Below are 26,850 nucleotides of genomic sequence, written 5' to 3' on the forward strand. Positions count from 1 at the left end.
TATATGGGAGTGTCCGGAGGTTGTATCTTTTTGGAATGGAGTGTATGCGGTGATGAGTGAAGTTACGCTTGTTCAGTTGCTGCCTGAAGCCCGGCGTTGTCTTTTGAATGTATGGGAGCCGACTGATTGTAATGTTGCTCAGATTCAATGGGTGACGCTGGGGAACATGGTTGCAAAGAGGGACATTGCACAATTGTGGGGATCTCGGAGGGCTCCATCGGTCTCCGGGTGGGAAGATAGTATGGACTGGTGCATGTTCAAGGAAAAGATTGTGTATGTCTCCCGTGGCAGGCCCAAAAAATGGGGTAGGATATGGGGCCAATGGAACTCGTTCCGTGGGGATGTCTGCGACCCCCCTTTCACTGATCCCCCTGATACTCCTTGTTCCCCTTAGCTGTGTGTTTCGGCTCTTTCCCGTGCTGTATTTTTGTTAGACCGCTGGCGCTGGGTCCCCCTTCTCCCCCCCTCCCTTTTTCTTTTATCCTCTGTAGATTCTCCTGTCATTCCCTATTGTTTTAGGTCTGACTCGCCCCGCATCTTATGAAACGGACGTACCAATTCGGGCATAGCCTTGTCTTTTTCTTCTTCGTTTGTTTAGTTGTTTTAAAAAATGAAACCTTTTTATATCCTGTCGTTTTGTGATTGATCGATGTCATGCACCATGGCTGCCGGACCCCTGGTTGTCGGCTGATGAGCTGTGTACCTTAACGTTGTTTTGAGATGTTGCACCGGCCGGCCCAGAGGGTTGTAGGCACATCTTTGTTTCTATTTATCTCTTGCAAATAAAGGTTTTTAAAAAAAATAAAAATAAAAAAAGAGTGCGCGTTCAGTAGTGTGTGAACTCGAGTTTCCCTACTTTATTTTTCCTTGCAATATTATATAGCGCGAACTCGACAACATGGCATGAGCACAATTTACATTACAGAAGAACACATACATTTGTGGTAGGCACCGGGAGACAAAGCGATTTGCCTGGAATCACAGGATGTTGAGCTGATGCCGAGATTCGAACGTAGCTCCCCAGCTCTAAAGTTCGCAATTCTAGAACTTGTGGCGGGAGGTGTGTCTAAAAGTGTATGTCGGTGCTGGACATCAATGAGAGAGACCTGTGCATTTTTCAAATCGGTGGTGAAAAAATATGAGTATGTTGCTGGGGATGTGGGCCGCCGTGCCACCAATGTACTTACCGGGGGAGGGTAAACACCCATTATTCCGCAACTTTCTTTCCGCATACCATCACTCCGCATACTTTCATTACGAAAGTACCATGACTCCGCAATGCCATTATAACGCATGGCATTACATTTTATATGCTTTTACCACGCATACATTTACAACAAAATTCGTTGTAAATGCATGAATGGTAAAAGCATGTTTTTTTTAATGTTTGGATAAGGTAAGTATGGGTATAGGGGTATATGTTTTGGGGTACTGAGGTATATGTTTTGGGGTGTTTGGGTATTTTAAGGGTTGAGATATAGTTTTGGGTTATGGGGTACAGGGGTAGTTTTAGGGTTTAGGGATAAATATGGGTTTTGGGGTACAGGGGTATTTTTAGGGTTCAGGGCTTGGTTTGGGTTTTAGGTATAGGGGTATTTTAGGGTTCAGGGCTAGGTTTGGGTTTTGGGGTACAGGGGTATTTTTAGGGTTCAGGGCTAGGTTTGGGTTTTGGGGTACAGGGGTATTTTAAGGGTTCAGGACAAGGTTTGGGTTTTGGGGTACAGAGGTATTTTTAGGGTTCAGGGCTAGGTTTGGGTTTTGGGGAACAGGGGTGTTTTAGGGTTCAGGGGTAGGTTTGGGTTTTGGGGTACAGGGTTATTTTTAGGGTTCAGGGGTAGGTTTGGGTTTTGGGGTACAGGAGTATTTTTAGGGTTCAGGGGCAGATTTGGGTTTTGGGGTACAGGGGTATTTTAAGGGTCAGGGCTAGGTTTGGGTTTTGGGGTAGAGGGGTATTTTAGGGTTCAGGGGTAGGTTTGGGTTTGGGGTACAGGGGTATTTTTAGGGTTCAGGGCTAGGTTTGGGTTTTCGTGTACAGGGGTATTTTTAGGGTTCAGGGGTAGGTTTGGGTTTTGAGGTACAGGGGTATTTATAGCGTTCAGGGCTAGGTTTGGGTTTTGTGGTCCAGGGGTATTTTTAGGGTTTAGGGATAGGTTTGGGTTTTGGGGTACAGGGTATATTTATAGGGTTAAGATGGGTTAGTGTTTAAGGGTGTTGGGGTATTTTAAGGAGTAAGGGTGGGTTATGAATATGGGGTGCAGGGGTATTTAAAGGGAGCAGGGTGGACACCCGGAGCTGGAATGTTCAGAACCTGGGAAGAAAATACAATGAAATATTATGCACAACGCTCGCTTTTTTTCCGTAATCCCGCGCCCCGCACACGCCCACGCCCCCAGCACACGCCCACAGCACACGATATGAGACATGGCATGAAGGGCGGAACGTACCAAGCTCCCCCAGCGTTTGTCAGGCCCCCAGCACACACCCACAGCACAACGCAGGCACGCCCACAAGGGACTACTTTGCTGGCACGGTTCTTTTACCTTTTAAATGTATATGGTGGGCGTCTGCATAGCCTATGTCCTTCTGCTGCAACTGCCCTTTACAAAGCTGTATTGGGTGTTGTGATTGGTGCTGTGGTTCCTGAGATTACCCGCCTCAAAGGTTTGGGCTCTCTCTTTATTATATTATAGTATATATATATATATATATATATATATATATATATATATATATATATATATATATATATATATATATCTGATAGCAAATGCCCTTGAGCTTACAGAGGGCTCACAAGGCTGACCTCACCATCCGGTCTGCGCGCCTCGTAACTGTTTGCCTTTCATGTCTCCTTAATTTTACTCCATGCCCGATGCGTTTCGAGGCCAACTCCGCCTCGTAATCATGGGCTGCTGTGTGTAGAAACCGAAGACTCACCGTTATATATGACAATACTTTTATTTATTGACAAGACGCCTACAATGGGCGTGGCTCACAGGAGATGCAAAGAGCATGATGGTAACTGTGGTCCTTGTAACGGTGAGAAAGTAAACCCATTGAGTAGGCTCAGTGTTCATACACAATTTATCGAATGCTTCATTAAAACCTTGAGTAGGTCGGAGTTCTTGAAAGGCAGCAGTAGTTCAATACAGCTCAGCAATGCTTCGAGGAGAGAAAAGGTTTCCCTCCACAGCCTCTCCCCGCCTTAACAGCTTGCTGGAAATGGAGCCCCTCTGCCACGGCCAGAGCTGCCGTGTGTATAATCCGATAGCAAATGCCCTTGAGCTTACAGAGGGCTCACAAGGCTGACCTCACCATCCGGTCTGCGCGCCTCGTAACTGATTGCCTTTCATGTCTCCTTAATTTTACTCCATGCCCGACGCGTTTCGAGGCCAACTCCGCCTCGTAATCATGGGCTGCTGTGTGTAGAACCGAAGACTCACTGTTATATATGACAATACTTTTATTTATTGACAAGACGCCTACAATGGGCGTGGCTCACAGGAGATGCAAAGAGCATGATGGTAACTGTGGTCCTTGTAACGGTGAGAAAGTAAATCCATTGAGTAGGCTCAGTGTTCATACACAATTTATCGAATGCTTCATTCACCTGTCCTGTATTCACCTGACCTGTATTGAACTACTGCTGCCTTTCAAGAACTCCGACCTACTCAAGGTTTTAATGAAGCATTCGATAAATTGTGTATGAACACTGAGCCTACTCAATGGATTTCTTTCTCACCGTTACAAAGACCACAGTTACCATTATGCTCTTTGCATCTCCTGAGAGCCACGCCCATTGTAGGCGTCTTGTCAATAAATAAAAGTATTGTCATATATAACGGTGAGTCTTCGGTTTCTACATACAGCAGCCCATGATTACGAGGCGGAGTTGGCCTCGAAACGCGTCGGGCATGGAGTAAAATTAAGGAGACATGAAAGGCAAACAGTTACGTGGCGCGCAGACCGGATGGTAAGGTCATCCTTGTGAGCCCTTTGTAAGCTCAAGGGCATTTGCTATCGGATATATATATATATATATATATATATATATATATATATATATATATATATGTATATATATAGATAGATAGTTATCAATTTACTACTTTATTTTTATTGGGGTAAATTATAAATATTTTGGTGATGTTATATAATTTGTTTTTCACTCATACATGTGTATATACTGTATTTAATGTTTGTTTAAGATACTTATTTAACATAAAAAGTGGTTGCGTTAATATTTATTAGTGATACTGTAATTATTTTAGTGATATTATTGTAATGGTTTTGTGTGAATCAATATTTTTGACATATGTTTATTCTAAGGTGATGATATTTTTGTTTCTGATATTTGTGTTTTCAATTTAAGTTAACATTTTAATTTTCAAACACAAGATTTATGTCGTCGATTATTGTTGTTTTAATAGTTAAGTATAGGAAGGCAATATTTTTGTAAACAATGTTTTCTTCCAAACGTTTTGTGTATCAATATTGTATGCATTGATATTATGTCCGTGATCCTTCATTCCATATCCCAAACAAATATTGGAAGTCAAAAACACTTGAAGAAAACGCAATACTCACCTTGAGGATTTTCACTCTGTATTTACACCTGCTATATCCATGTTTTGGAGATCAGGATAATAGCATGTTTTTTGATTTACCCACAAGGTAAAAACATGGTTCTCCTTGTCCTAAGTTGCAAAATCGAGAATCGTTAAATTTATCTGCAAAATCGAGATTCGTTAAATTTATCTGCCATTCAAACTACTACCTGACTAAATTTACCTGTGGAAATATCACAGTCCAAGATATATCTAAGCAGGATTTAGACAATCGATTTAGGTGCAAACAGCCATTAGTGCCCAATGTGAAATTCAATGGTTAACGCAGAATGAGGCATGGATAAACATGTGAATGCTGGTGCTCAAGGAATCATTGATACTATGGACTGCATAGGACTTATCAAATCAAAGCACTTGACAGCCCATTCCTCTATTTTTTTTTATTTCATTGATCACAGAATTTTAAAATATCTGTCTATTTCCTGGTCAGATCATGATTTGTTAAACTGTTACATTGAGAAACGAGCTTATGAAAATTAACGACCACTTAACCAGATACAATTGCACAATCCCTTAAAGACATAAATCACTCTCCTTTGGCAACCACTCCGAAATCTTAGTCAGTATCGAGTGCAAAGCATCCTTCAGTGGTGGCTTACAAAGGTACTGCTGTGGGGCGGTGAGGCGGGGCTGGATTGGGTGGGGGTAGTGGAATCCGACATACGACAGCAGATATTTATTTATTTATTTACGTTCACCTTTGCCGTCATATGTCGGACTCCACTACCCCCCCCCCCCCACCCACCGCCGCCGTGCTGCCCCACAAAGTTACACCTTTGCGAGCCGCAACTGCTGTTGGTGCACAGTGAGCAGACCGGGCGTTCTTGAAGATTGACTACCGGGAGGCTCTTTCATACCAGTTTCTTCAATTTTTCAATTTAGGGTGAATCGAAGAATTAACGGGGGAATGCCATAAAATGTTGACATATCCTCAGATAACTAAGGAATGAGGGCCATATGTAATGTATGAACACATGTTCCCATAGACACAGAATGGGTAAAACCCTTTGATACATCTGGCCCTGAGACAAGTAATGCTTTGATTATTTGCAAACAATCTTCCTCACTCTGCCATCTTTGTCCCAGGTTTTCAGCTGCGCTTTCAGCCTCAGTCTGTCGTGAGCTTTACTCTTGAACATACATGTGTGGTACATGGAGGAAAGAGATGTATGGCTTCTTTTGGGGCCGGTTCCAGGGTAGCAGGAAAGCACTCCTAGCATGTGAGAGAGACATTTGTAATGCTATTTCAGAACTCCAAATATTTCAGGGGTTTGTAACAAAGATAGTGGACATGCATGTTCCAGCTGGCCACAATTGTTTTGGAGTCTGATCTGCAATAATTTAAAATAAGATTTTTTTTTAATATTGGTTCGAAATGTCTTACAACTTTTTACGAATGCACATACTATGCTCCCACACAGTCCAATTATCATTCACTTCTCAGCTTTTAAAGTACTGTACAACAGGCGGTTAAAAACAGTCTTTATGAGTGAGAAAAGGCAAAGATTGAACCCTGCAACTTTCGTGATGTAACAACATCAATGTATGAAACTTCAAAATAAACCTACCTCTTTTTTGGTATGACCGGCTCCTGCTCGCTGCCAGACTCTATTTAGTAGGATGCTACAGCCTTGGATTGCCAACAGTGGGGCAGATTTACAAGCCCCCTGCGCCACCAGTACGTCTCTTTTAGTGACGTACTGAAGGCGCATTTCACTTCTCCATATTTACAAGGAGAGCAAAAGCCACCCTGCGTGACTTTTCCTCTCCTTGTAAATATGGCCCCTTTACACGCAGCACTTTGTGTGAAAGGGGTGTTCCATGGGTGTTTCTGTGGGTGTTCCCATGCAACACCCATGGAACAAGACACATTTGCAGATTTACGAGGAATCGTAAATTTGGAAATGCGTGTCAATGCCGTAGCGAGGCACAACGAGGAAAATGTTTTCATTTCTCATTGTTTTTTCCTCTTTCAAAGTGTGCTGCTTTCTACAGCACACATTGAAAGAGTAAAATGCCTCTAGTGATTGCTTTTGTGGGGGAAGGTGCTCCTTCCTGCACAAAAACAATCTCCCCATGACGCAGGAATTCTTGCACCTTGGTGCAAGGGTGCCTGCGCCGGCGCAGGGCTGCAGTTTGTGCGCCAGCACGTAGCACGTAATGCAACATATTCTTGTAAATATGTTGCATCCCTGTGCTTCGGAAGTGCCGCAGCGTGGCGCAGCCAAAGGGCTTGTGGTGCTTTGCTGCAGCACTTCCTAGTAGATCTGCCCCATTGTGTTTTTGAAAAAAAAAGGAAAATAACTTTTTTTTGTCTGAAGAGAACAATTGATTTCAGTGAAGTCACTTCCTGTGGCGTCAGCATACTCGATGGATGGTTCGAGAATGCCATGTCACGTTACATCCGATAGTCATGGAATTTTAGTCGCATTCTGAAGATGGAGGAGCATTGTCTGTTGCTAGCTGGCCCTGCCTTTATTTAATTTAAGGTTCATTTAGACGTGGTTCACCAGCCCCGAAAATAAACATTCTGACTCTAGAATTGACTGTTTCCTCGTGAGTGTGCCTAGATGTTTCAGCATTAGTCCTTTTTTTAATGGAAATTTAGCACAAATTGAATTAGTACCTGGTATCGAACCACTGTTCTGTGTCACTGGACTGACGTTCATCCATTTATTGAGTCTATGCTTGGAACCTGCCCGAGTACATTAGCCCTATTAAAGGATGACTTGTATCCACAGGAGGCCGGTACCACAGCTTATCGAACCCAACATCTGTGCTTTAATCAACAGATTATTCCTGCTTACTGATGACCCCCCCCATTTATAAAAAACCACCCCTGGGCACTTTTACTATTCCTTCACAAAATGTGCCGCAGTAAGGAAACTAGAAAGACATTTCTGATCTCTCCCTTTACTGGCATACTGCATGCTGCCTAGTGCCAACGCAGACACCCTTGCAATACTGTCCGTAACGCAGACACCCTTGCACTGTGGTTTCCAAAGAACTTCTCTCTTGATATCAACTGGAGGAAGCCATCAACTGCCAACTCACAGAGTACCTGGCATCCACCACCTGCTCGACTCCTCCCAAACTGGCTTCCGCTCAGAACCACAGCACAGACACCACCCTCATAGCTGCCACAGATGACATCAGAGACATCCTAGACCACGGTAAATCAGCAGCCCTGGTCCTTCTCGACCCGTCAGTGTCTTTCAACACCGTCTCCTACCATCTCCCCATCCAAAGACTCCACCACTTTGGCATCCAAGGCAATGCCGTACAGCTGCTATCCTCTTTTCTCACTGGACGCGCCATAAGAACCTGCCCCCCCACTGTACACCATCAACCCCAAAAGCATCATCTGCAGCATACCCCAGGGCTCCTCACTCAGCCCAACACTGTTCAAAGTCTACATGACCCCTCTGGCCCCATCGCCTGTTGCCACGGTCTCAGCATAGTCCCCTACGCCAAAGACACAAAGCTCATACTCTCCCTCACCGAAGACACTGACTCCACCAGATCGAGATTCTAGAGCGCCATGACTGACGTCACCTACTGGATGAGAGCCCACTGCCTCCCACTTAACACCCACAAAACAGAAGTTCTCCTCATCCGACGACCCCCCTCACTGTGGGATGACTCCTGCTGGCCCTCCGCCCTCGGACCCTCACCCATCCCCACCACTCACGCAGGCAACCTCAGAATCATCATCAACAGCGAACTCTCCATGAGACGCCAGGTCAACTCAACTGCCTCCACCTGTTTCAACACCCTTAAAATGCTAAGGAAAGTCTTCAGATGGATCCCTACCGACACCAGTTGAACCGTCACCCACACCCTAATCACCAGTAGGCTTGATTACGGAAACCTTCTCTATGCCGAAACCACCACCCACCTCCTCAATCACCTCTAAACCATCCAGCTGCAAGATTCGTCCTGGACCTGTCCAAACGGGCCCACGTCACCCCCCCACCTCCAAGGGGCTCCCCATCAAGAAGAAATGCCACTTCAAGCTGCTCATGCATGCCTACAGAGCCCTCCACAACACCAGACCAGAATACCTGAACAACTGATGCCGTCCTGGCCCTCGCCACTGTTCCATGTATCCATCTCACCCGAACCAGAGGTCGCTCCCTCTCCCACCTCACAGCCAAAGCCTGGAATGACCTCCCCATCCACCCATGAACATCAACATCCCTCGACAAGTTCATGAGCGGACTCAGGACATGGCTGTTCAAAAAGACTGTTCAACACAACGGAGCTGCTCCCAGCGGGAAAAGAGGGTTAAGTGCAAAATGTTTCTTAGTTCGTGAGTGTAGGCATCTCACAAAAGTGTAGCACTGGTCTCACACACCACCTGGTGTCATGCTTCATCATTGACCAGTCCTCGCCCTCCAAAAACGTGGTCCCTACATTGAGGAGAGGAGGAGGACGCACAGAGATGGAGCAGTGGAGAGCATCTTAAGTCACATTTAGCTTTGGACCAAAGGGGTCCATGGTCCTTCACCCTCCTATGGGGCCTTGAGTTCCATCTATTAGGGCTTTAGATTCCAAGGCCATCTCACAGTGAAGTGTGTTCTTCTTCTCCCCACACAGTGGATACCCTCCTGCCACAGCTTGGTAAGAGTGGAGCCCCCTTTTCACTTACAGCTAGGTCCTGATGAATGCCACGGACCCTACTGGACCACCTGGCAGAAACATGTCGACCTTTTGATATCGGTGGGGGACAATTATATCCCGACCACGTTTTTAGAACACAATACAGGTGCCAGCAATATTAAAGTTAATGTGACACCTGTAATGGATTTTTAATTCACCTTTTCTTTCTTTGGGCCCCCACTTAGTTTAGAAGTGCATCCCTGTCGTCAGGTGTATGCCCTCCCTTAATCAAACCAAGTTTTTGGAGGGCAAGGACTGGTTAATGATGAAGCATGACACCAGGTGGTGTGTAAGACCAGTCCTACACTTTTTGTGAGATGCCTACACTCACCAACTAAGAAACATTTTGCACTTAACCCTCTTTTCCCGCTGGGAGCAGCTCCGTTGTGTTAAACATTATTGTTGGAGGCCGCTAGCTCTTGGTACCCCGTGCCTCTAGTTCCTTCGTTCTAGACACGTTCTGGGATTCTGTGGTTACACATGTTCAAAAAGACTCACATCACGCTAGCGCCTGGATACCCCTCGGCTGATTAGTTCACTATACAGAACTCTGATTGATCCATGTACATAGTGAGCCTGAATTCATCAACATCATCACTTCATGAACATTTAGGGTAGCTGTAGTCAAAGGTTTGGTGGAAGACCTCCTCACCAGACACCATCAACATGTGTTCCCTTCAATGCCCATCTTCATCATCCACTGATGCACAGTGGATGATTTCTCAAAATTGTGTCCTTTAGAAAGTGGCAAAATACCAGTCCTGGGCAGAACTTCAACCAGCAGAATCAAGTGGCATTACATAAAAACTCAGCAAGATTCAGCAGAGTTGCGCCAATGGCCAGAAAATAAATGTTGCACAGCTCGTGCTCCAATGTTAGTGCCAGTAGCACTAAAAATCAGTGTGAATGGCATCACACTATTTTTGAGGTAATTGTGCTAATACTTGAGTAGAAAATCTACTCGGAACACAGCCCTCTCACTGTGACCGCTTGTGACCACAAGCATTCGAAAAATCTCACCGGAAGTCTTCCTAGCAACAGGAAATCGCTCTAGGGGATGCCAAATCTCACGCTCACCAGTTTGCATTCTAAAGCTTCGCACTGTTTCTGTTGCCATTGCATGACCCAAATGCAAACAAAATTCTGCCACACGGTGATTGGTGGATTTTGGCGGGAACTTCGAATCACAAGGATAACATGAAGTCCTAAATTCTGTAATTCTACTTGTGTGGGATAAAACTTCTGCCCAGCCCTGCAAAATACCCTTTCTATTCACACTTTCAGCAGTCTTAATTGAATGCAGATATTGCTGGGCATTAGGTGCTTCACACACGCAGTAGTGGTAACATTGGTATGCAGAACATCATTTTACACTTGCTACAATTCTTTTCAAAGCACACATTGTCCCAACCGATTTCCCCAAAGTCTGCCCAACTCCCTAATGATTTGCCCTATCTTTTTGTTTATTCTAATTATTACCCGCCCAATTTACATAGTACATATTACTCATATCTTTCTTATTGCGCATGTCCCACAAACACTTATTTAAAACGTAAACTCCTCTTGCAATATCAACACCAACTTATATAAAAATATAGAGTTCTCAAAGACCATCATTTTTCTTGGCTCTGCACACTGAAAGTATTCAACATTGATTGATCTTGTTAGATCTGTCAGCCTTAGGGTGGTCTTTCCCCTAAACCTTTTATCTTCTCCGCTCCAGTTTTGCTAAATTTGTTTTTGTAGGCCTCAGGGTTTAATGCACTTCACCACTGCTAACCGTGGTAACATTGGCTTACATCTGATTGGCATATTTAATTTACTTACAAGTCCCTAGTAAAGAGGTATACTATATACCCAGGGCCTGTAAATTAAATGCCACAAGTGAGCCTGCAGCACGTATTTTGCCTCCCAGTTAAGTAACGCTTCAAACATGCCTCAGGCCTGCCATTGCAGCCTTTGTGCAGTTTTAAACTGTAGAGTTTTTATTTAATCTGCACACAGGGACACTGCTAACCAGGCCCCAGTGCATGTGTTCTGGCTCCTAAAACATGTTGAAAGTGGCTACATTACTGATTGACATATTTAGCGCACCTAAAAGCCCATATAATGTCCAAGTATGTGGTATCAATGTGTAATAAAGGCCTCTAAGTTAAACTTCAGTAGTGGATTGCAGGATATATTGTGCTACCATTAAAGAGAGAGGGCAAAGTATGTCTCGAGGCATGACCAGGCAGCCTGAGTGTGCAGTTCTAAAACTGCCAATTCAACAATGATAAAATAAACCTTTTGCCTTGCGTAAATATTCCTTTTTAACACTCATAAATCTTCCCTCAGTTATGCCCAAAACACCCATAAGGCAGAGTGCATGCTACTTACAAACTATGAAATATATATATTATGTTTTACATGTCCTGGCAGTGAAAAACCTACAAAGTTGCTTTTCACTGTGGCAAGGCTGGTTCTTCCATAAGGAAGCACTGGGTTAATGTATAACACCTCACAATGCTTAACTTCAGTTTGAGAGTAGTTAGGAAAATAATTCAGGGACCCATTTTAATAGTAATTTAAAAGTTGTCATTTTCCTTCTTAAGCCAAATGAGCCTTTCTGCCAGTGTTCACTATCAACTAACTGTTGATGGCTTCCCTGCGGTGAGATGAAAATTGCTCCCTGTTGGACTTGGTCCTTTCTATAGGACCCAGACTTTTCCCCTTCACCGTTTTTTTTTTCTGAACCTCTTGTTGTTGGCCATTAGGACTCTAACCAGTGCTAAACATGTTGTGCTCTCTTCTTTAAACATGGTTACATTTTCTTACACCAACTGGCATATTTGATTTACTTGTAAGTCCCTTGAAAATGGTTACTACACGTACCCAGGGCCTGTAAAATAAATGTTACTAGTGGGCCACTAGTGGGCCTGCAACATTTATTTTGCCACCCACTTAAGTAGCCCTGCAAACATGTCTCCGGTCAGCTATTTCAGCCTGTGTGTGCAGTTTTAAACTAGAAAATGAAAAGGGAGGTCTCCTCACAATCCGTTAGGGGACGAGGAGAGACACAGTAGTTACAGCAAACAAGTAGTCCCTAGTTGGCCTATAGATAAGGCAAAGAGAGATTCCTCAGTTAGATTAACATTGGGGTAGGGGGAAGGGAGGGGGAAGCCAATCGGCCAGGGGATGCCATCACCACATGAAAAATAAATCACAAAATATGAGGGAAAAATTTTAAAGACACACTTCAAAACACAAGGTGTATATATTTGCATAAATTTTTAATACACAGTATACAAATATTGATATCAAATGTCAGTTTAAAAAAAACATAAAAATGTACAATGAAATGTACATGGGTACCACGCAATATTTTAAAAACACAAGAACACAATGATTGTCGACGCAGCGTTTCGGTTTCTAGGATTTGACCTTCATCAGGACAGGGTTTCTAAAAGAAGAAACATCTTATTAAGAAATTGATCTATTGCATATTGATCTGCATTTTATTCACATCTTCACATCATTTAAAGAAGGACCCACGTTATCAAACATAATTCACTGACAAGTACAGTGTCAAGATTTTCATTTAACATAGATGGGCACATTTCCGCCTCTTTTATTAATCATGTGGTATGGACTTGGGGAGGGGGGGGGGGATAGCCAAATGGGCTGGGGTTTCTACGATTTGCACAAGCCCAGGGATTGGGGTAGCCCATCTTTACAGGATCTTTCGGTCAGTTTTTTGGAATTACTGGACCACGTGAGCGATTCTTAATTTCTTGTCACTATGGAGCCCGTTAGGATGGAATTGTACAAATACCTTGAAAAGGAGAAGACGAGATCCTCTCTGTTGGGTTCTATGATTGAGTTGTGACATCCAATGTTGTGGTGGCACGTTCTTTTGGGTGATATAGTGATTCTAAAAGATTATTAGAGAATTTGTAAATTATTCGTACGGAATCATCATGGGAATTGTTACTAAGACCTGAATGCATTGTGTACAGTTACCTTAATACATAGTATTCGTGGTGTAACCGTTAATTTTCACACCGATAGACTGGTTCGAATACGAACTCTATGGAGGCTACCTTCTTCAATTGGTAAGTCTCTATGAGGGTCCTGTACTCTGGAAAGACAGTACATTCAATATGTGAAATCTCTACTTATATAGTCAGAGTGTCTGATGGAAATGGTTTGGGCAGTTACCTTAAAATCAATTTGGTATTCTTGGTGTACGCTTAAATCTTAAAACACCACTGGGGTTGATGAAATGGGTCTCTTTAGAGGTTACTTTAATCAATTGGTAGCTCTCTGTGGGAGTCCTCGGGCGTCCTGTATAGTAGGAAAGGCAGTAAAATATTTCATATCCTTTGTTGGGAATACATAGGCATCTTAATAGTCCTGTGTTATTTTTGGTAGTTACCTTATGTCATTCGTAAGCAAGGTAGGGGAGAGCAGGTAGCCACCGTTTGTTCAATGTTCACTGGTCAGCTCTAGGAAAAATTTGATGGCCCCTGTTTAATTTTTTATCCTCCATTACATTTTCATACGGGTAAAATCCTGGTTGATTAAATACTTACCCAGGTGCATCTAATTTTAATATATTCCTTAGAGTCATACTGTTGTACCGTCGCAGGGAATAACTTGCTGCGGGGGACTGTGTAATCTCCACGCTGGGTATGTTGTATCACCAGGCTAAAGAGAGAGGTGCATACTGTTAATTACCGCTTTTTAGAGGTGCTGGTGATCCCTACAAATTAGGTCTCTTTTTGGCGTCTTGATACTGCCCTATTTGTCATTGTAATTCCTCGCTTGCCATTCTTGGTAAGTGTTTTACAACTGTTTACACTGCTTTGCGGGTCCTGTTAGGTTAAGCCCAACATGGATTGTTTACTTTGCGTCAGGCTTCTAGAGGGAACATAACCCTTACTGCTTCAATTGATTCTGCTGTCACTTTAACTAGGGCGCTCATGCTAGCCTTGCTTTTAAAAGTTTTGCACTTTTTAGTTGCGCTTTATTTTGGGGCAGCTGATCAAAGCTTAAGATATCTAGCCTTCGCGGGATGACAAGTTTAACTCTATCGGCGTGATTGCTTACCTCATGAATGTAGTTCGGCCTCCCTGCTACCTCGCGTCTCTCTGGTCACGGATGCAGCAGTGCGGCAACAGGCTCTTTTTATATAATGCCGCGGTTGTTAAATCAGCCGGCGCTGGTTACAGCTAATTAATTGGCGCGCGATTTACGTCACGCCTAAAGCTACTAGAGTAGTTCAAAGTAAAGAACTACTCGTGTAGTTTGCACAGTTTTCCTCCATCCGGTACTGCCTCACTTCCTGTCAGGCTGGATAACCTGGCTTCCTATAGGGAAATGAATTCCCGCGCCCCTCCTTTCTGAGAAGAAGGAACTACTCGTGTAGTATGTATTTTCTCGCTTCCTGAGAGGAAGGCTCCCTTCCTATCGATATTAAAAGTCCAAAACGAGGACAATGCAACACGTGCTAATGTTTATTCTAGCTCTTTGGCCATATTTAATTCAACATTTTAGTTTCGGGGAAATGAAAGGAGTTATGCATTTCACCCAGATGGGCACAAATAACTACCCGAGTAGTCCTGGTTACAGCTAAATGCATAAGTCGTTTACCTTCCTCATGTTTTAAAAGTCCAAAACGAGGGCAATGCAACACGTGCTGATGTTTATTCTAGCTCTTTGGCCATATTTAATTCAACATTTTAGTTTCGGGGAAATGAAAGGAGTTATGCATTTCACCCAGATGAGCACAAATACCTACCCGAGTAGTCCTGGTTACAGCTACATGCATAAGTCATTTACCTTCCTCATGTTATGTAGGGAGAATCTTATTTCAATAAATCATTATGGACTTACTCAGACGTTTCAGAAATTGCAAGTTATTGTTTCAATAAGTCATTATAGACTTACTCAAACGTTTCAGAAATTGCAGGTTGCTATATTTTGGCAACCCCTGGTGAGACTAGTTGTTAATCCGCCTATCTATTGTTTACACGTTGCGTGGTACTATATCCAGCGTGTGCCTTAGTCAAGGATTTTTAGCATACGATCTTGAACTACAGTTAGTGGCATGTGCCCAGTGTGTCACTTGAGTAAGAATGACTTAAAAAAGCATCTTGATGAAGCATAGTGGGCTGTCTGCAATACACAATTAATTAAATCAATAGTGCTATTTATAAATTCGTATTATAACCACTTTGCCTATGTCCAAAAGGCAAACAGAGTTGGTTCCTGTAGATTGATTATTCTGATCTCCTTGTGCACAGGAAACCGTGTGTGTGTCTGGGGGCAAAACTAAATTAAGATTCGCTCCCAGTCCTCTTTGTTATTTAGTCCCTCTTTCACTGTTTTAAATTTAGACATAAAGAATTGTTCTCTTTTCTTGCGTTTGGTATCAATGTCACCACCTCTGGCGTTCATGTGTATTAGTTCCAACACACACCAGGATAGGTCCTCTAGTCCATGGTTGGCTTCCTGCCAGTGTTCAGTCAGGGGTGCTCCTTTCTTTTTAGTTCTTATGGCAGACCTATGCTCATTTAGTCTCAGGCGAACCTCTCTAGAGGTTTCGCCGATGTAAGGCAAGTTGCAGGGACATTTGATAAGGTAAATTAAATTTTTAGACCTGCAGTTCATCATTGACTGTATTCTGTGGGAGTTTTTGTTTACATGTATACAGGCACCTTTGATTATTGACTTACAATTGCCACAGTTGCTACATGGAAAGGTCCCTGTTGGGAGAGGGGCATTATTAATGCTTAATTGTAGGTCAATTTTAGTTTCCCTGTAAGTGTGAACCAAGCTATTTCTTATTGTTTTGTTACGTCTAAACGCGAACATGGGTTTGGGAAATTTCTCTTTCTTATTGTTGGTCACTAAGTGCCAATTTCGGTTTATTATATTCTTTATTTTATTGCTCACAGTGCTGTAATTAGTCACAAAAATGAGTGGTTTCGATGCTTCGGTTATTTTTATTTTGTTCTGCAGGAGGTTGTCCCTGTTATAGTATTTTGCTCTTTTGTAGGCGTGTCTGATCATACGTTTCGGATAACCTCGATTAACAAATTTCTCAGTGAGAATGTTAGCGTGTTTATCGAAATCTTGCATTTTTGTGCAGTTTCGTCTGAGCCTAAGGAATTGGCCGAAAGGTATGTTGTCTTTCTGGCATGGGGGGTGGAAGCTATCATAATGCAGCATGGTATTGCGATCAGTTTTTTTAGTAAACAACTCAACTATTAATTTGTTCTCCTCGTTTTTAATCAAGATGTCTAAGAATTCGCACTGCTGTCTGTCATGATTAGAAGTGAATTTGAGGTTGCTGTCACCTAAGTTCAGCCATGAAATGAATTCTTCCAATGTTTCTACCGGGCCTGTCCATATGAAAAAAACATCATCTATATACCTAGACCAATTAGATATATTCTCATAAAATGGTGCCATAGGGTTAAATATATGAATATCCTCGAACCTGGCAACGTATAAGCATGCCAGGCTCTGCGCACATGTGGCTCCCATGCTGGTCCCTTTGATTTGTTTAAAGAAATCATTTTGAAACATAAAAATGTTGTTTTTCAATACTAGTGTGACACAGTCAACTATGAAGATTTCTTGTGCGTTGAGGTCCCTCTCGTGGCTGGTAAAAAGGCTTTCTATCATTTCGATAGTGCTGTCTTGGGGTATATTTGTATATAACGCCTCTATATCAAGGGTTACTAAAATTTGGGTGTCACTATTGAATGAAATTCCCTCAAGTTTCTGAATGATATCTCTTGTGTCCTTAACATAAGCTTTTTGGTTGGTGACATGGGGTTGGAGAAAGATATCTGCGTATTGGCTTAACGGCTCTGTAAGGGAACCGATGCTAGAGACAATAGGCCTCATGGGTGGATTTCGAATATCTTTGTGGACTTTCGGTAACCCGTAGAGAGCCGGAATTACTGGGTTCTCATTAAAAAGGAATTTGTATTCTTCATTACAGATCACCTCATCTTCTAATGCTAGGTCTAGTGTTCTTTTGACTGTGGCTTTTAGTTGTGACCAGTCTTCTCTTTTGACCTGTTTATAGTGATCCTGATTGTTAAGTAGAGCATGCATTTTTACATTGTACTGTTCTGTTGACATTATCACAATGCTACCGCCTTTATCTGCGGGTTTCACAGTAAGTGTCTGGCAGTTCTGTAGGGTTTGTAGAGCCTGTCTTTCTTCCTTTTCCAAATTTAAATTAGTCCAATTATTTTGGTCTAAGAGATCCGAAATACCCTTCTCAACTACTATCTCAAAAGCTTCTATATCTTTGTTTATTTGACCTATATTAGGGGTCCATGAGGATTTTGGTTTCAGGCCAGATTTATTGGAAGAGGGTATTTTTTCTTTACCATCAAAGAAAGTTAATAATCTAACTTTCCTGAAAAAAGCCTGAAGATCCCTCTCTAAGTTGAACCTATCTACGGGGGATGCAATGGCAAAGCCTAATCCCTTTTCTAAAAGTTTTATTTCTATCTCTGTTAAAATGGTATCTGAAAGATTAATTACAGGTGCTTTTTTTAGGTTTCCCAAGTTTTCTGGCTCCTTGTCTGATACCGGTGGTTGTATTGAGGTCGAGGGATGTAGTTGCTCTTGCCTCTCGATCTCCCTCGGTTCTGGGAAAAATTTTGACGCTGCTCTAAAAAAGAGAGAGTGTCTCTAGATTGAATTCCAGTCATGTCCTTATCTTTTAGGGAGGAGTGTTGTCCGTTTTCAGTTGTTTCTGGTTCTGAGTCGGAGCTAGTATACGAGGTATCAAAGAACCTCACTTTTTTACGTTGAAAGTTTTGTCTTTGATTTTGTTGTCCTGGTTTGCGATACTGGGGATATTCCCGTGGTCGCTCGTAATAATCTTTCTGGAGATAGGGATACACATGTTCTGGATTGAATTTTTCTATATCTTTCTTCAATTTGTTACTCTTTTTGTTTATCAGGTAGTCCCTGTAGCCGTTAACATCATTTTGGATGTCCTCTAATTTTTTTCGGGCTTCTTCCAGACCAGTGCATTCTTCTAATTTTTTCTCTAGTTCTTTTAGTTCCTCCCTTTCTATAATTAGGATGTCGGTTGCCGTTTCAATTATTAACAGCATCCAGTCCCGACTACATCTGTTTGCTATAAGTGTCCAGTTTTTAATGAATTTTTGATTATTTATAAAGATCCCAGGTTCATTTGACACCTGGAGGCCTTTGGGGATGGTCCCGTGTCTACAGTAATCTATTAAAAAATCTGAGTGTAATTCTGTTCTTATTATCCTCTTTTTGTTGTTCCACAAGATACGCCATTCTTCCTCATCACTGTTGTTAGTATTGATAGTTGTTACATTTTTAATAGTGCTGTTTATGATCTTATTGAATTGATCCTCACTATAACTCAGTGTTTTCAGGCCTTCCATAGTGGCCTAAGGAGCAGGATTAGCTCTGAGGTATGTTACAAAACACCTCCCCGGTTAACAAACCGTGTATAGACAAGAAAATGAAAAGGGAGGTCTCCTCACAATCCGTTAGGGGACGAGGAGAGACACAGTAGTTACAGCAAACAAGTAGTCCCTAGTTGGCCTATAGATAAGGCAAAGAGAGATTCCTCAGTTAGATTAACATTGGGGTAGGGGGAAGGGAGGGGGAAGCTTTTAAAGACACACTTCAAAACACAAGGTGTATATATTTGCATAAATTTTTAATACACAGTATACAAATATTGATATAAAATGTCAGTTTAAAAAAAACATAAAAATGTACAATGAAATGTACATGGGTACCACGCAATATTTTAAAAACACAAGAACACAATGATTGTCGACGCAGCGTTTCGGTTTCTAGGATTTGACCTTCATCAGGACAGGGTTTCTAAAAGAAGAAACATCTTATTAAGAAATTGATCTATTGCATATTGATCTGCATTTTATTCACATCTTCACATCATTTAAAGAAGGACCCACGTTATCAAACATAATTCACTGACAAGTACAGTGTCAAGATTTTCATTTAACATAGATGGGCACATTTCCGCCTCTTTTGTTAAGCATGTGGTATGGACATTCATTGTGTTCTTGTGTTTTTAAAATATTGCGTGGTACCCATGTACATTTCATTGTACATTTTTATGTTTTTTTTAAGCTGACATTTTATATCAATATTCGTATACTGTGTATTAAAAATTTATGCAAATATATACACCTTGTGTTTTGAAGTGTGTCTTTAAAATTTTTCCCTCATATTTTGTGATTTATTTTTCATGTGGTGATGGCATCCCCTGGCCGATTGGCTTCCCCCTCCCTTCCCCCTACCCCAATGTTAATCTAACTGAGGAATCTCTCTTTGCCTTATCTATAGGCCAACTAGGGACTACTTGTTTGCTGTAACTACTGTGTCTCTCCTCGTCCCCTAACGGATTGTGAGGAGACCTCCCTTTTCATTTTCTTGTCTATCACGGTTTGTTAACCGGGGAGGTGTTTTGTAACATACCTCAGAGCTAATCCTGCTCCTTAGGCCACTATGGAAGGCCTGAAAACACTGAGTTATAGTGAGGATCAATTCAATAAGATCATAAACAGCACTATTAAAAATGTAACAACTATCAATACTAACAACAGTGATGAGGAAGAATGGCGTATCTTGTGGAACAACAAAAAGAGGATAATAAGAACAGAATTACACTCAGATTTTTTAATAGATTACTGTAGACACGGGACCATCCCCAAAGGCCTCCAGGTGTCAAATGAACCTGGGATCTTTATAAATAATCAAAAATTCATTAAAAACTGGACACTTATAGCAAACAGATGTAGTCGGGACTGGATGCTGTTAATAATTGAAACGGCAACCGACATCCTAATTATAGAAAGGGAGGAACTAAAAGAACTAGAGAAAAAATTAGAAGAATGCACTGGTCTGGAAGAAGCCCGAAAAAAATTAGAGGACATCCAAAATGATGTTAACGGCTACAGGGACTACCTGATAAACAAAAAGAGTAACAAATTGAAGAAAGATATAGAAAAATTCAATCCAGAACATGTGTATCCCTATCTCCAGAAAGATTATTACGAGCGACCACGGGAATATCCCCAGTATCGCAAACCAGGACAACAAAATCAAAGACAAAACTTTCAACGTAAAAAAGTGAGGTTCTTTGATACCTCGTATACTAGCTCCGACTCAGAACCAGAAACAACTGAAAACGGACAACACTCCTCCCTAAAAGATAAGGACATGACTGGAATTCAATCTAGAGACACTCTCTCTTTTTTAGAGCAGCGTCAAAATTTTTCCCAGAACCGAGGGAGATCGAGAGGCAAGAGCAACTACATCCCTCGACCTCAATACAACCACCGGTATCAGACAAGGAGCCAGAAAACTTGGGAAACCTAAAAAAAGCACCTGTAATTAATCTTTCAGATACCATTTTAACAGAGATAGAAATAAAACTTTTAGAAAAGGGATTAGGCTTTGCCATTGCATCCCCCGTAGATAGGTTCAACTTAGAGAGGGATCTTCAGGCTTTTTTCAGGAAAGTTAGATTATTAACTTTCTTTGATGGTAAAGAAAAAATACCCTCTTCCAATAAATCTGGCCTGAAACCAAAATCCTCATGGACCCCTAATATAGGTCAAATAAACAAAGATATAGAAGCTTTTGAGATAGTAGTTGAGAAGGGTATTTCGGATCTCTTAGACCAAAATAATTGGACTAATTTAAATTTGGAAAAGGAAGAAAGACAGGCTCTACAAACCCTACAGAACTGCCAGACACTTACTGTGAAACCCGCAGATAAAGGCGGTAGCATTGTGATAATGTCAACAGAACAGTACAATGTAAAAATGCATGCTCTACTTAACAATCAGGATCACTATAAACAGGTCAAAAGAGAAGACTGGTCACAACTAAAAGCCACAGTCAAAAGAACACTAGACCTAGCATTAGAAGATGAGGTGATCTGTAATGAAGAATACAAATTCCTTTTTAATGAGAACCCAGTAATTCCGGCTCTCTACGGGTTACCGAAAGTCCACAAAGATATTTGAAATCCACCCATGAGGCCTATTGTCTCTAGCATCGGTTCCCTTACAGAGCCGTTAAGCCAATACGCAGATATCTTTATCCAACCCCATGTCACCAACCAAAAAGCTTATGTTAAGGACACAAGAGATATCATTCAGAAACTTGAGGGAATTTCATTCAATAGTGACACCCAAATTTTAGTAACCCTTGATATAGAGGCGTTATATACAAATATACCCCAAGACAGCACTATCGAAATGATAGAAAGCCTTTTTACCAGCCACGAGAGGGACCTCAACGCACAAGAAATCTTCATAGTTGACTGTGTCACACTAGTATTGAAAAACAACATTTTTATGTTTCAAAATGATTTCTTTAAACAAATCAAAGGGACCAGCATGGGAGCCACATGTGCGCCGAGCCTGGCATGCTTATACGTTGCCAGGTTCGAGGATATTCACATATTTAACCCTATGGCACCATTTTATGAGAATATATCTAACTGGTCTAGGTATATAGATGATGTTTTTTTCATATAGACAGGCCCGGTAGAAACATTGGAAGAATTCATTTCATGGCTGAACTTAGGTGACAGAAACCTCAAATTCACTTCTAATCATGACAGACAGCAGTGCGAATTCTTAGACATCTTGATTAAAAACGAGGAGAACAAATTAATAGTTGAGTTGTTTACTAAAAAAACTGATCGCAATACCATGCTGCATTATGATAGCTTCCACCCCCCATGCCAGAAAGACAACATACCTTTCGGCCAATTCCTTAGGCTCAGACGAAACTGCACAAAAATGCAAGATTTCGATAAACACGCTAACATTCTCACTGAGAAATTTGTTAATCGAGGTTATCCGAAACGTATGATCAGACACGCCTACAAAAGAGCAAAATACTATAACAGGGACAACCTCCTGCAGAACAAAATAAAAATAACCGAAGCATCGAAACCACTCATTTTTGTGACTAATTAAGGCACTGTGAGCAATAAAATAAAGAATATAATAAACCGAAATTGGCACTTAGTGACCAACAATAAGAAAGAGAAATTTCCCAAACCCATGTTCGCGTTTAGACGTAACAAAACAATAAGAAATAGCTTGGTTCACACTTACAGGGAAACTAAAATTGACCTACAATTAAGCATTAATAATGCCCCTCTCCCAACAGGGACCTTTCCATGTAGCAACTGTGGCAATTGTAAGTCAATAATCAAAGGTGCCTGTATAAATGTAAACAAAAACTCCCACAGAATACAGTCAATGATGAACTGCAGGTCTAAAAATTTAATTTACCTTATCAAATGTCCCTGCAACTTGCCTTACATCGGCGAAACCTTTAGAGAGGTTCGCCTGAGACTAAATGAGCATAGGTCTGCCATAAGAACTAAAAAGAAAGGAGCACCCCTGACTGAACACTGGCAGGAAGCCAACCATGGACTAGAGGACCTATCCTGGTGTGTGTTGGAACTAATACACATGAACGCCAGAGGTGGTGACATTGATACCAAACGCAAGAAAAGAGAACAATTCTTTATGTCTAAATTTAAAACAGTGAAAGAGGGACTAAATAACAAAGAGGACTGGGAGCGAATCTTAATTTAGTTTTGCCCCCAGACACACACACGGTTTCCTGTGCACAAGGAGATCAGAATAATCAATCTACAGGAACCAACTCTGTTTGCCTTTTAGACATAGGCAAAGTGGTTATAATAAGAATTTATAAATAGCACTATTGATTTAATTAATTGTGTATTGCAGACAGCCCACTATGCTTCATCAAGATGCTTTTTTAAGTCATTCTTACTCAAGTGACACACTGGGCACATGCCACTAACTGTAGTTCAAGATCGTATGCTAAAAATCCTTGACTAAGGCACACGCTGGATATAGTACCACGCAACGTGTAAACAATAGATAGGCGGATTAACCACTAGTCTCACCAGGGGTTGCCAAAATATAGCAACCTGCAATTTCTGAAACGTTTGAGTAAGTCTATAATGACTTATTGAAACAATAACTTGCAATTTCTGAAACGTCTGAGTAAGTCCATAATGATTTATTGAAATAAGATTCTCCCTACATAACATGAGGAAGGTAAATGACTTATGCATGTAGCTGTAACCAGGACTACTCGGGTAGGTATTTGTGCTCATCTGGGTGAAATGCATAACTCCTTTCATTTCCCCGAAACTAAAATGTTGAATTAAATATGGCCAAAGAGCTAGAATAAACATCAGCACGTGTTGCATTGCCCTCGTTTTGGACTTTTAAAACATGAGGAAGGTAAACGTCTTATGCATTTAGCTGTAACCAGGACTACTCGGGTAGTTATTTGTGCCCATCTGGGTAAAATGCATAACTCCTTTAATTTCCCCGAAACTAAAATGTTGAATTAAATATGGCCAAAGAGCTAGAATAAACATTAGCACGTGTTGCATTGTCCTCGTTTTGGACTTTTAATATCGATAGGAAGGGAGCCTTCCTCTCAGGAAGCGAGAAAATACATACTACACGAGTAGTTCCTTCTTCTCAGAAAGGAGGGGCGCGGGAATTCATTTCCCTATAGGAAGCCAGGTTATCCAGCCTGACAGGAAGTGAGGCAGTACCGGATGGAGGAAAACTGTGCAAACTACACGAGTAGTTCTTTACTTTGAACTACTCTAGTAGCTTTAGGCGTGACGTAAATCGCGCGCCAATTAATTAGCTGTAACCAGCGCCGGCTGATTTAACAACCGCGGCATTATATAAAAAGAGCCTGTTGCCGCACTGCTGCATCCGTGACCAGAGAGACGCGAGGTAGCAGGGAGGCCGAACTACATTCATGAGGTAAGCAATCACGCCGATAGAGTTAAACTTGTCATCCCGCGAAGGCTAGATATCTTAAGCTTTGATCAGCTGCCCCAAAATAAAGCGCAACTAAAAAGTGCAAAACTTTTAAAAGCAAGGCTAGCATGAGCGCCCTAGTTAAAGTGACAGCAGAATCAATTGAAGCAGTAAGGGTTATGTTCCCTCTAGAAGCCTGACGCAAAGTAAACAATCCATGTTGGGCTTAACCTAACAGGACCCGCAAAGCAGTGTAAACAGTTGTAAAACACTTACCAAGAATGGCAAGCGAGGAATTACAATGACAAATAGGGCAGTATCAAGACGCCAAAAAGAGACCTAATTTGTAGGGATCACCAGCACCTCTAAAAAGCGGTAATTAACAGTATGCACCTCTCTCTTTAGCCTGGTGATACAACATACCCAGCGTGGAGATTACACAGTCCCCCGCAGCAAGTTATTCCCTGCGACGGTACAACAGTATGACTCTAAGGAATATATTAAAATTAGATGCACCTGGGTAAGTATTTAATCAACCAGGATTTTACCCGTATGAAAATGTAATGGAGGATAAAAAATTAAACAGGGTCCATCAAATTTTTCCTAGAGCTGACCAGTGAACATTGAACAAACGGTGGCTACCTGCTCTCCCCTACCTTGCTTACGAATGACATAAGGTAACTACCAAAAATAACACAGGACTATTAAGATGCCTATGTATTCCCAACAAAGGATATGAAATATTTTACTGCCTTTCCTACTATACAGGACGCCCGAGGACTCCCACAGAGAGCTACCAATTGATTAAAGTAACCTCTAAAGAGACCCATTTCATCAACCCCAGTGGTGTTTTAAGATTTAAGCGTACACCAAGAATACCAAATTGATTTTAAGGTAACTGCCCAAACCATTTCCATCAGACACTCTGACTATATAAGTAGAGATTTCACATATTGAATGTACTGTCTTTCCAGAGTACAGGACCCTCATAGAGACTTACCAATTGAAGAAGGTAGCCTCCATAGAGTTCGTATTCGAACCAGTCTATCGGTGTGAAAATTAACGGTTACACCACGAATACTATGTATTAAGGTAACTGTACACAATGCATTCAGGTCTTAGTAACAATTCCCATGATGATTCCATACGAATAATTTACAAATTCTCTAATAATCTTTTAGAATCACTATATCACCCAAAAGAACGTGCCACCACAACATTGGATGTCACAACTCAATCATAGAACCCAACAGAGAGGATCTCGTCTTCTCCTTTTCAAGGTATTTGTACAATTCCATCCTAACGGGCTCCATAGTGACAAGAAATTAAGAATCGCTCACGTGGTCCAGTAATTCCAAAAAACTGACCGAAAGATCCTGTAAAGATGGGCTACCCCAATCCCTGGGCTTGTGCAAATCGTAGAAACCCCAGCCCATTTGGCTATCCCTCCCCCTCCCCAAGTCCATACCACATGCTTAATAAAAGAGGCGGAAATGTGCCCATCTATGTTAAATGAAAATCTTGACACTGTACTTGTCAGTGAATTATGTTTGATAACGTGGGTCCTTCTTTAAATGATGTGAAGATGTGAATAAAATGCAGATCAATATGCAATAGATCAATTTCTTAATAAGATGTTTCTTCTTTTAGAAACCCTGTCCTGATGAAGGTCAAATCCTAGAAACCGAAACGCTGCGTTGACAATCATTGTGTTCTTGTGTTTTTAAAATATTGCGTGGTACCCATGTACATTTCATTGTACATTTTTATGTTTTTTTTTAACTGACATTTTATATCAATATTTGTATACTGTGTATTAAAAATGTATGCAAATATATACACCTTGTGTTTTGAAGTGTGTCTTTAAAATTTTTCCCTCATATTTTGTGATTTATTTTTCATGTGGTGATGGCATCCCCTGGCCGATTGGCTTCCCCCTCCCTTCCCCCTACCCCAATGTTAATCTAACTGAGGAATCTCTCTTTGCCTTATCTATAGGCCAACTAGGGACTACTTGTTTGCTGTAACTGCAGTTTTAAACTGCCATTTTGACCTGGCAAAATAAACCTTTTGCCAGGACCAAACCTTCCATTTGATACATATCAGTCACACCTAGGGTAGGCCCTAAACAGCCAGAGGGTAGGGTACAGTCAGGGCCAGACTGAGACTACAAACCAGCCCTTGCAATTACGTAGGGGGAGCAGGGGGTGCTGGTGGGAAACACAGAAATGCGGCAGCTGCACTTTTGTTATAAGGGGTCGAAAAAACCAGCCCCCAGTAGCAAAAGCGCCCCATCACTGGTCCAAAACTGCACCCCACTCTTCCGGATGACCAGTAAAACGCCCAGTGCCCGGTACAGCCAGTCCGGCCCTGGGTACAGTGTATTTAAAAAGTTAAATATGTGCTTTTAAGTTTTACTTGTGCTGGGAGTGAACAACTCCTAAATTTGTTTTTCACTACTGTAAGGCCTACCTCTCTCATAGGAAAACATTGGGTTACCTTTTTACATTTAATAAGTGATAACTTTCAATTGAAAGTAGTTAGACAGATCAAGTTTACAGTCTAAAGAATTCTAACTAAAAGCCCCCTTCAATGGTGAAGTCAGATTTGTTTTCACAATTCTGAAAATTCCACTTTTAGAAGGTTGGCATTTTCATGTCCCAAATCTGCTGCCTGTATCTTGGGTC

This window comes from Lissotriton helveticus, chromosome 10 (genome assembly GCF_964261635.1).
Source record: "Lissotriton helveticus chromosome 10, aLisHel1.1, whole genome shotgun sequence".
Classification (NCBI taxonomy): Eukaryota; Metazoa; Chordata; class Amphibia; order Caudata; family Salamandridae; genus Lissotriton; species Lissotriton helveticus.